We start from the raw sequence: 9372 nt of genomic DNA, 5'->3' as shown, positions 1-9372 counted from the left end.
AAGAAGATTTTATTGTGTAGTGACTTGGCCTCATACAATTTTGTGAGAGTATCCCATATTTCCTTCGCTGTGTTTTTCTCTGCCACACTGGATAATACTCCGTCTGCAAGTGCCAAGTGTAGATCAGAAATGGCGTTGCCGTCTACCTCGTTCCACTTGTCATCAGTTATCTCCATGGGTCTTTCTCCAATTGCTGCCAAGCAATTATTTTTCCTCAATACAGCTTTCATCTTCATTTTCCACAACGAAAAATTATTTCCGTTAAATTTCTCAATTTCATACTTTGCCGCCATTTTGTTGATAAATACTGCACACAAGCAAGTATACCACCTTGAATAGTTGTGAGTATGTGTAAGAATGCACACCAGGAAAGTTCCCAGGAAAGACTGGAGGGGTCACAATGGTCCCACTTAAAACCCAGACTCCTTAAGCTCTTATCGCCTTTGTGACAGAACTTTCCTAGACATGTACAAAACCACACAGTTGCTTTACTCACACCACTATTCCCTGCTTTGCACCGCAAAATTCTTGGATCGCTTCCACTGCTTCACGTGAATAGTACCGTATACGTGAATAGTTCAGTCTATGTGAACAACACCGTGTACATGAACAGTACCGTATACGTGTACGGTGCCGTATACGTGAATAGTACCCCTTACGTGAACAGTTCCTGACTCCAAAAATACAACCAATAGCTCTGATACCACTGTTAGGAAATTGGTGGGTGATGCAGGACCGCAGCTAAAATGAAATTGGAAATAAAATAAAGAACAAGCACAATAGAGGACACCAGAAATTACGTGGTTCGGCTTTTACCCTTTATCCACGGGCGAAGACAGAAGGAAATATTTTACTAGTGAAAAGGAGTTACAAGTATTGTAGTATTTTAGCTCTCTACCCAAAACCCTAATACACCCAAACTCTCAAATCACTAAAATAAGAGCTTATAAATGCAAGCTCTTAAACTCTCTCTCAACTCCCTAAATTGTTCTCTCAAGATTGGATGAAAAATGAGGGTGGGAAGCCCTCTTTATATAGCCAAAATTTTGGCTCTTTTTTTTTTTTTTTTTTTTTTTATTGGAGTCATTCAACACGGCACCACCAACAATGGCGGGCCGTGTTGAATGTTGAATGGTTGGCACCGGCCATCTAGATGGCCGGCGCCAGCCATGACTTTCAACAAAGCTTGAATATATAAGACAAGATTCCACGACTTGTTCTGCTGTTGATGAGGGCACAGAAAACCGGCTGCTGATGGGTTGCACTGACAATGCTGATGAACATAATACGAGAGCACATGTATGATATATGTGAATTGTAATTGGCATGGGGCGTCAGCTAATGTCTGATAAGGTTTGCTTCCTCTTCAAGAACATTAGTAGATTAGAAATGAAGATGCTAGTCATGCGAAGGATAATTTATTCTCACAGTTTTTGGTGTATTATTATGAGCTTATTTATTGAGAAAAAAAAATTTATTTGGTGTCGTTAATTTATTTGCATGTTTGTGAATGCGTCGTTTGATTGTAGCCATCTAGGTCCCATCTGTTTGGTTCTTATTTATTTATTTATTTTTTATAGCAGATTTGGGGCTATTTTTTAACGGGATTAAACAGTAGTCAGATTCATTTTGCTTGCATGTGGCAATGCCATAATAAGCTAAGAGTTCTGCTATTTGAACGAAATGAAGACAAAAGGACGACAAGTTTGAAAGTGTTGTTGAATTTGTTATGGATTGGAGGACTTTAAAGCGCTAAAGCTAAAAGTCGTTTAGAGTCTCTTGGACGGACATAAGTTGGCTCTTGTTTTGTTTGTTGCCAAAACTTGTTTTGTCGTCTTTTTTGGGTCTCTGGGACTGGACAAAGCTAGTCTCCTCTTGAACATGACTGTTGGTCTGTTGCTGTTAGAAGCTTGGAGTATTAGGAGATTACTGATGTTGGAATTGTCAAGGTTAAAAAGAGGAACAGAATGCAACACTCAGCACCTCGAAATTGGTAAGATGAGAACATGTAGTGACAGAGAAAAGCATTTCGGTGGATAATGCCAATGTTGAGAGAAGAGGGGCAAGCTTCTGGAATCACTCTCCAAAAGTTCAACCGTTCCATGATTAGAGTTGTTGAAAGTCCGTGAGCATGCTTCACAATTAAATTCATTTCTTTGACAAGTTTGAATGGGTGAGAGTTGAACTCTCTCTCGTGATGGAATATAAGACAATAAGATTATCAAGCTAGTAAATGTGGCTATTTCAACAGATTTTGTTCCGCTCTTGTTGACGATCCAAGCCACCGATTGGCCACGAAAGGGAGCTCTCATTTAAGATCAAAGCATCCCAATTAGAATTTGAAAAGGAAGATGGTAAAATTTCATAATTTGTGAAACTATTTATTCAACTTTCCCACATCCAATAAGCGATATCAATTGAAATGAAATCACTTAGCATTAATATAACAAGTAAAACAAATTGAACTTTTTGTCCTTCCCCTCAACAATAGTACTCATAACCCAATGTATCAATATCATGGCGTTTATCATCTTACGACAAAGGCAGGGTCACGTTGAGCACGAACTTGGATGTAGAAAGTGTTTTGCTAATTACGGATAAATAATACAAAATCTGATTAATCCTAGTTAATAATAATAATAATAATACAAAATTCTATACAAACACATCTTTCACAGGGAGACAAACTTGAAAATTGTCATCGTGAATGTAGATGGTATTTGTCGTGAGTACATGGAGCTCAAGAAAGATTTATCTTTCCTGGAATCCAAGTTAAATACTGGAATTGTGATGTAAGCATGGTTAATTATGAAATCCTTTTCATAAAATTCATAATCTTCATTCTCTGTTATTATAACATTAGTTCAATCGCATTTTAAGTTATATCATATGTAATAGTTTTTACTTTTCTAGTAAGGTTATTTGAACACACCAAATTAATAATTAAACATATTTACTCAATAAACTCATTATTGAAATTTATGAGTTTTTGTTTTACTTTATAAGCTCGTTTTAATACCCAAAATAACTTAATAATGCTAAATTATCAAGATTTCTCTATTATTTCTTCTTCTTTCATAGCTTTTTTTTTTATCTTTTATCCACTTTCTATCTCTTCGGTCCTTTCTCAATCCTCCCCATTCTTTTATCTTTAGTGTATTTATAATCAAATCCTCAAATTTTAAATAGATTTTCTCTCCCTTTAATTGTAAACAAAAACAATATATATAAAGAAACAACAAAATTTAGCGCTTATTTGCCCAATCTCACATGGTTAATTTGTTTCAATTTTATTCTGTATACAAAGCCTACCAATAGAGGGGATTTATTGTTGAATCTATAAAAGAAATAATAATGAGTAAGATTATTTAAGTGTATTATTTCACTAACTGATTGATAAATATTATGCCATTTGAGATAATTTTTTTGCGATAAAAAAATTTAGAATATGCAGCACTACTCTTATTTTTTAGTAGAATTCAAATATAATAAATTCATTCAATTTTCATTCTACTATCAAAGGTCTAAATGAGGAAGACAAATTCAAGATTTTTTTTCGTAAATTTAATTTTGCAATCTATAACAATAATTTAAGTTGTGGGCATTTTGTTAAAAAAAAAAAATTATCAAAAAACTGGTTTAACAAATATCTCGATAGCTTCAAACAACATCACCTTCTTTTATTTGCATATATGTCAACTCCTTTTATTTTAAAAAATGAACTTCTTACTAGAATTTTTTTTTTCCTCGCTCTCACCTTTCTCTATTATTGTTTTATTTTAGATTTTGTATATTTTCAATGAGGGTTTTATCAATCCAGAGAAACAGAAGCTAACTTTGGGCAAAGTTTCATTATTAAAATAAACTATTTTCAAAGATATATCATTGGGGCTTCATTTCATTCTTCTATTAACTCATATTTCACCAGCAACAACAACAAATCTCTTTACAGCCACAAATTTATCACTATTCTTCTATATTTCAGTTCGGAAGGCGTTTTGCAGTCTTGATTTGTTGTTTGAAATTACCACATTGGTTGCCATTAAATTACCACTTTGTACTTCAAATTTACTGCCGATGGACTAGCTAAAGGTCTTATTGAGTGTAGTCATACCAACACTAATGCACCAAACCTCGCAGTTAAACGTGTTTGGACGATTGCAATACTAAGATTAATGACTTCTTAAAAAGTTCTCGCACCTCTCTTTTATTCAATAAAAAATTTTGAGTTGAAATTAGCTTTGCGGTAACAGAGTTCGAGTATTTAAAATAATTACTAAGTCTTTTTTTATAGAAAATAATTAGTAAGTCTTAGCAACCACAAAGAGCTCCTAAAAACACTGAAAATTAGACAAAAAAACATAGAATTTAGGGAGAGGTATCCTTAGATTTCTTTCACTTAAAGGACAATCAAAATTCAAACCGACCGTTTTGACCGGCGTTGGGCGCTTGTAGCACTAATTCAATCTAGTTCTGAAGCTTGGTTTCAAGACTTGAGGGCTTTCCAAGGGTCCAAAACAGCCACTGTTTAAACAAGGCCCACGTCGAAAATTAAACAGCCCCAATCAGAGAAGGTGTATCGCCACCTGGTGCCAGCTAAGACGCTAATTTAATTTTCATACTTAAAAGTTAAAACGGTATTTTTGGAATTTAAAATGAAGGTTGACGAGGGACTCAATAACAAATTACAACATTCGTTAAGAAATGAAAAATAATCAAAGACGACAATTTTTTCCTTTTTTAAATTTATATAATTTTCTTTCTAAAAGTTTCAAATTTACTTAAAAATTAAAAAAAAAAAAATTTATCTTGATTTTGTTTCATTTGTCATTGCTTTTAAGAAATTTGATGCTCGTCAAGTCGTTTGAAAAAGTTCTAACAGTCCACAAACTCATTCAAGTTTCACTATGAATCACACAACTCACTGCTACAATGAGAGGCAATGCTTTTTACCAATAGCTCTTTGACAAACTCCAACTCCAGTTCCTTCCTTCATGGCCAGAAAAGTCCCCCTCATGAAAAAGAGGGCCCTAACACTATCTATTATTTATCATAGAATTTTCGTTTCAAAGATATCATTCAACCCATTATATGTATAGATAAATATTTTGTTTATCTAGAAGCATCCTTTTATATGGGTTCAGATGTTAAATGTATTTCGAAATTTGTACAAGACTTTAATCTTGTTAACTATTCTTTTTACATATTTTAGCATTGAAAGAAAAAGCGCACACACAAAATTTATGTTAAAATTTTAGATAAAAAAATTAAATTAAAATAATTTAACTCCAACCTACTAGTAGGTACTAATCGATATTTGACATTAGTTAATACACATGGCCATGATTGGGGTAGCAACTTGAAATTAACCAACGTAAATTTTTTATATTTGTTCCTATCAGTAATTGCTGCATACATACATGTAATTATCACATTTTGAAAATCATAGATTATTCATTGATTGATCATGCACACTGCGTGATTGCAATCACAAATGTTTTCATGAAAATTAATTAGAAATGAAACTAATGGGAAGAGACAAATTTCTTTTATGATATGATCGTAATCCAAAAAAGAAAACAATTAGCTTTTGAAATATATAGACCCATTCAATTGTAACTGCTTACCATTTAATTATGAAATATATAAAATAACACATTCAGATATTGGGGTAAACTAAAAATTATTTTTAAATTGTGTCAAATTTATTTTATAAAATGTTTTAACAAGATCAAGAAGAGCTGCTCTACAACAAAATGGAGAAGAGGCTTGAGAAGAGGATGGAAGAGGTTGTAGAAGAGAAAGCGCTAGTAAGGTAGTAAAATTCCAACCGATGATAGAAGTTGGGTTTTGCTTGTTGAATAGTAGATAAGTCTAGAACTTTAGTTGTTCTTTTAAGTTTCAACACAACACTCCATATCCATCAATTGCTTATTACTTCATCATTTTCTTGTACACTTTACCAGCCTGGGTGTGGGTTAAATGCTTCATTTGTGATATTTTCAGCCTGGATTTAATTCATTTGTAATACCAGGTAGCATAGTTTCTGTTTTCATTATATGAATTGATGGTGTTCCTTAGGAATTATGATTTTTGATTCATACATATGAATGGAAAAAACCCCAAATCGAACAAAACAAAACCGAACCGAACAGTATCAATTGGTCTAGGTTTATTTTCATGATAGGTTTTGGAATTATGTTCATATGGGTTGTTGAGATTTGCTTTTCTGTTCCATATCATTTTTTTTAGTTTAGTAATGATGAATCACTTGATTATAACGTAGCAGGTGGCAGTAAATGAAGATGCTGCATATGTGGCCCTTAAGGAGGTTTTGCCAAAATAAGACCCTGTGTGGCAAAAAATATGTTTATCCTTATAGGGAGATAACATAGAAGACAGATATTCAAACTGGAAGATGACTTGGGCTAGGATTCAGCATTGTCTATTCAGGTCATGATAAATAAATTGGCCATGAAAAGAGTTTCACTGCCTTGGCCTCAAGTAAGAACCAAGGATATGGCTTTTCTAATCTAAGTATGTCGAGGGTGAATTTGGCAGCAATTACTGTGCCATTTTATGAGCTTCTTCTTTCATTAGATTTCTTGTAATCTCAAAAATAACCTTGAATACTTTGAGTGTGTACATCCCTATTCTTGAATAAAATTAATGTATCTGACATTGTTAATATTAGGAGACTTGCTCCCCATCAAGACATATTGTGGACCTCCCAAATAGACGAATATTATTTTTTCCTTGTTTGTCACTAATCATTATGGCTTCGGACAAGTAACGGTCTACAAAGTTGTATGTTTATATATTTGAAATGTGTAAATAAATAAAACGCAAAGGAACACTTGCCTTGGCGCAACCAGATTGGCATATTCTTATTGTCAAGAATTTTAAACACACGTGAAAAATATATTAAAAGAATCAACGTAATAGATAAACAAATTTACAAGAACACAGCGAATATTCTTTATGAACATAAAGGGAATAAGCAATTTAATCGTTTAATGAAATCCAGCAGATCAATGGATCCGACCATGGTTTCTAAAATACAAAAAATGGTTGCGTTTCTTGAAAAAGAGTTTGGCTGCAAGCAAAGTATTAGGCGAAGCTACGCCGCAATGCGAGGGCGACCATAGCTCAGGCTAGTTTGGAAAATTTCTTTGAGGTCCGATCATTTTTTAGAAATTTTGTACATGTTTTTAGTTAAAAGGTAATGTTCATGTTAGTCCTCAATACAATTTTTTTAATAAAATATTTATAAAATTAATAATATTCATATCATCCTATATGAAAATTCATATATATAAATAAAAATTCTCATTGATCTCAATAATCATATATTGAAATATTATTTTAAGTTAGCCCAAGTTAAAAAAAAAAAAAAAAAACCCGATTAAGCGTAGGAAAAGAGGTGGAAGTCATAAAAGTCTAAAATATTGAGTTTTATGCTAAATCCTTAGGTGGTGTTCGGTTCGGAGAAATAAGAAGAGAAGTGAAGGGTAGAAAAGATCGGAGGGAAGAAGAAAGGAAGAGAGGGGAGAGAGAAGTTAAATTTTATTATTTGGTTTGGTATGAAATACTAAGGGGGATTATTTTTGTGCTAAATTTCAATATTTTTTACTAATAAAATTTTAAAATTATATTAATCAATTATTTACCAGATTTGAAAAGTTTTCAAGAAAAGTATTAAACTATAAATATAAAAAAAAGATATAAATCGATTTAACCTAAAAAAAAAAAAGCAAATACTAATTAAAAAATAATTTATTACGATCTGATTTGATTTTCTTTAATTTTCTATATTTCTAATTTTAAAAATAAATATATAATAAATATTTAAAAATAAATATATGTCACATAGATAATCTTAATTTCGTTTTCAACATTAAATTAAATAATAAAAAAGAGAACCCCGTTTTAAGTAAAAGTAAAATAAATTTGACCATTATTTTGGTGCTCAACAAAATGTTAACTCACCAATGAATTCTTATCCTCAACCCCACAAGTTACAATAAAAACAAATAAATAATTTATAATAATTTATGGAATGACAAATTCGCATAAAGGAAATCCAGCTGCCAACTCAAAAGCACGCCTTTTAGGCTCTAGTGGATTGATACTCCGCAGTTTCCCTGCAGATCAATTCCCTTGGAGTTCCCACACGCCATGCTTCTCCAACAGCTTAGCGCTGAAAATTAAATACATTACAAGCTCAACATTGGCTGCATGTCCTACGAATCCCAGCAACCCCACCACCCTAACATTTCTTAATACCACGAAGCTTAAATATGGCTGATCCTTGATGGTCTTGATCCATTCATAGCTCTCATAGTCATGTTGTGATACTAACTGGAAAACACAACCATATATATCATAAATTAATAAATGGTATCAGTTTCCACCTCTATTTATAAATTTATACAATGAAGAAGATGCTTTCAATAAAACAATACAAAAAAGGAGGTCATTAACGTTTGGTGTTCCAATAATTTCCATTTTCGAAATGCTTGAGATTGCACATTTCAGGATATATTGTAGAGGTAGGCGGCCTGCTCTATATTCACTGTCACAGACCTGAATAAAGTTAGGTGCAAATTTATTATGCATCAATGTCAACAAAATATTTTAAGACGAAATTAACAAAAGCAACAGCAATAACGAATCGACAAAAGTGAAAAATAAAACAAACTAACTAATTACCAACAGATGACACATGTCCAATTTAAGAGTGCTGTAGCTGCACGAGAAAAATAGAATGCTGGCATAGGTTCTTCGCAATGCATCCACTAAAACAGCCCCAAAAGGATACGTCAACAGGTACCTCTGGCCCTGAATATTCAAAAGATAAGAGATTCGGGGCATGAAGTTCAAGATCCTTCAAGTTGTCCAACAGAATTTAATTTCAAGTGTTTCAACTTGAGAGTGATGGACGAGAAACTTTAAGACTCGTAAGACTGCTTGACTCTGCAACACTTAACGCTTCAAGAACAGGTAAAGAACCTCTCCTGTTATGCCCACGGTTGTCAAACTTAGGGCCGTAACTGAAGCTGGAATAAAAATCAAGATGTGATGGGAATGTGTATTGGCCAACTGTTGGAACCAAGTTAACCACTAAGATCAATTTGGAACCCCCAAGATCCACTCTAAGAAATCTTGACCTATAACTGGGTTAATACTAGACTGAGTTTCGAGAAGAATTTCGGCTTGGTAACTGAAATCGATCACAGATTAAAAGCCAAACCAGAAAGAAACAGATCACACACTGCACCAAGACTTATAGTGGTTCGGCCATTTTCTAGCCTACATCCACTGTGAAATTCACTGATTTCAGAGATTACAAGATACAAAGATGAAGAGTAC

The 9372-nt window shown here is 33.1% G+C and overlaps 1 long non-coding RNA gene across 1 annotated transcript; it reads left to right on the top strand.

The window, feature by feature from the left end:
- The first annotated feature begins 5715 nt into the window (after positions 1-5715).
- On the top strand, positions 5716-6676 carry LOC127901529 (uncharacterized). Its single transcript, XR_008053754.1, has 2 exons — positions 5716-5815; positions 6290-6676. It is a non-coding gene; the product is annotated as an uncharacterized LOC127901529 (long non-coding RNA).
- The last annotated feature ends 2696 nt before the right edge of the window (positions 6677-9372 follow it).

Source organism: Citrus sinensis, chromosome 3, assembly GCF_022201045.2.
Source record: "Citrus sinensis cultivar Valencia sweet orange chromosome 3, DVS_A1.0, whole genome shotgun sequence".
Lineage (NCBI taxonomy): Eukaryota > Viridiplantae > Streptophyta > Magnoliopsida > Sapindales > Rutaceae > Citrus > Citrus sinensis.
The sequence above is the reverse complement of the archived record's forward strand: the minus strand, read 5'-3'. Positions and strand labels throughout refer to the sequence as shown.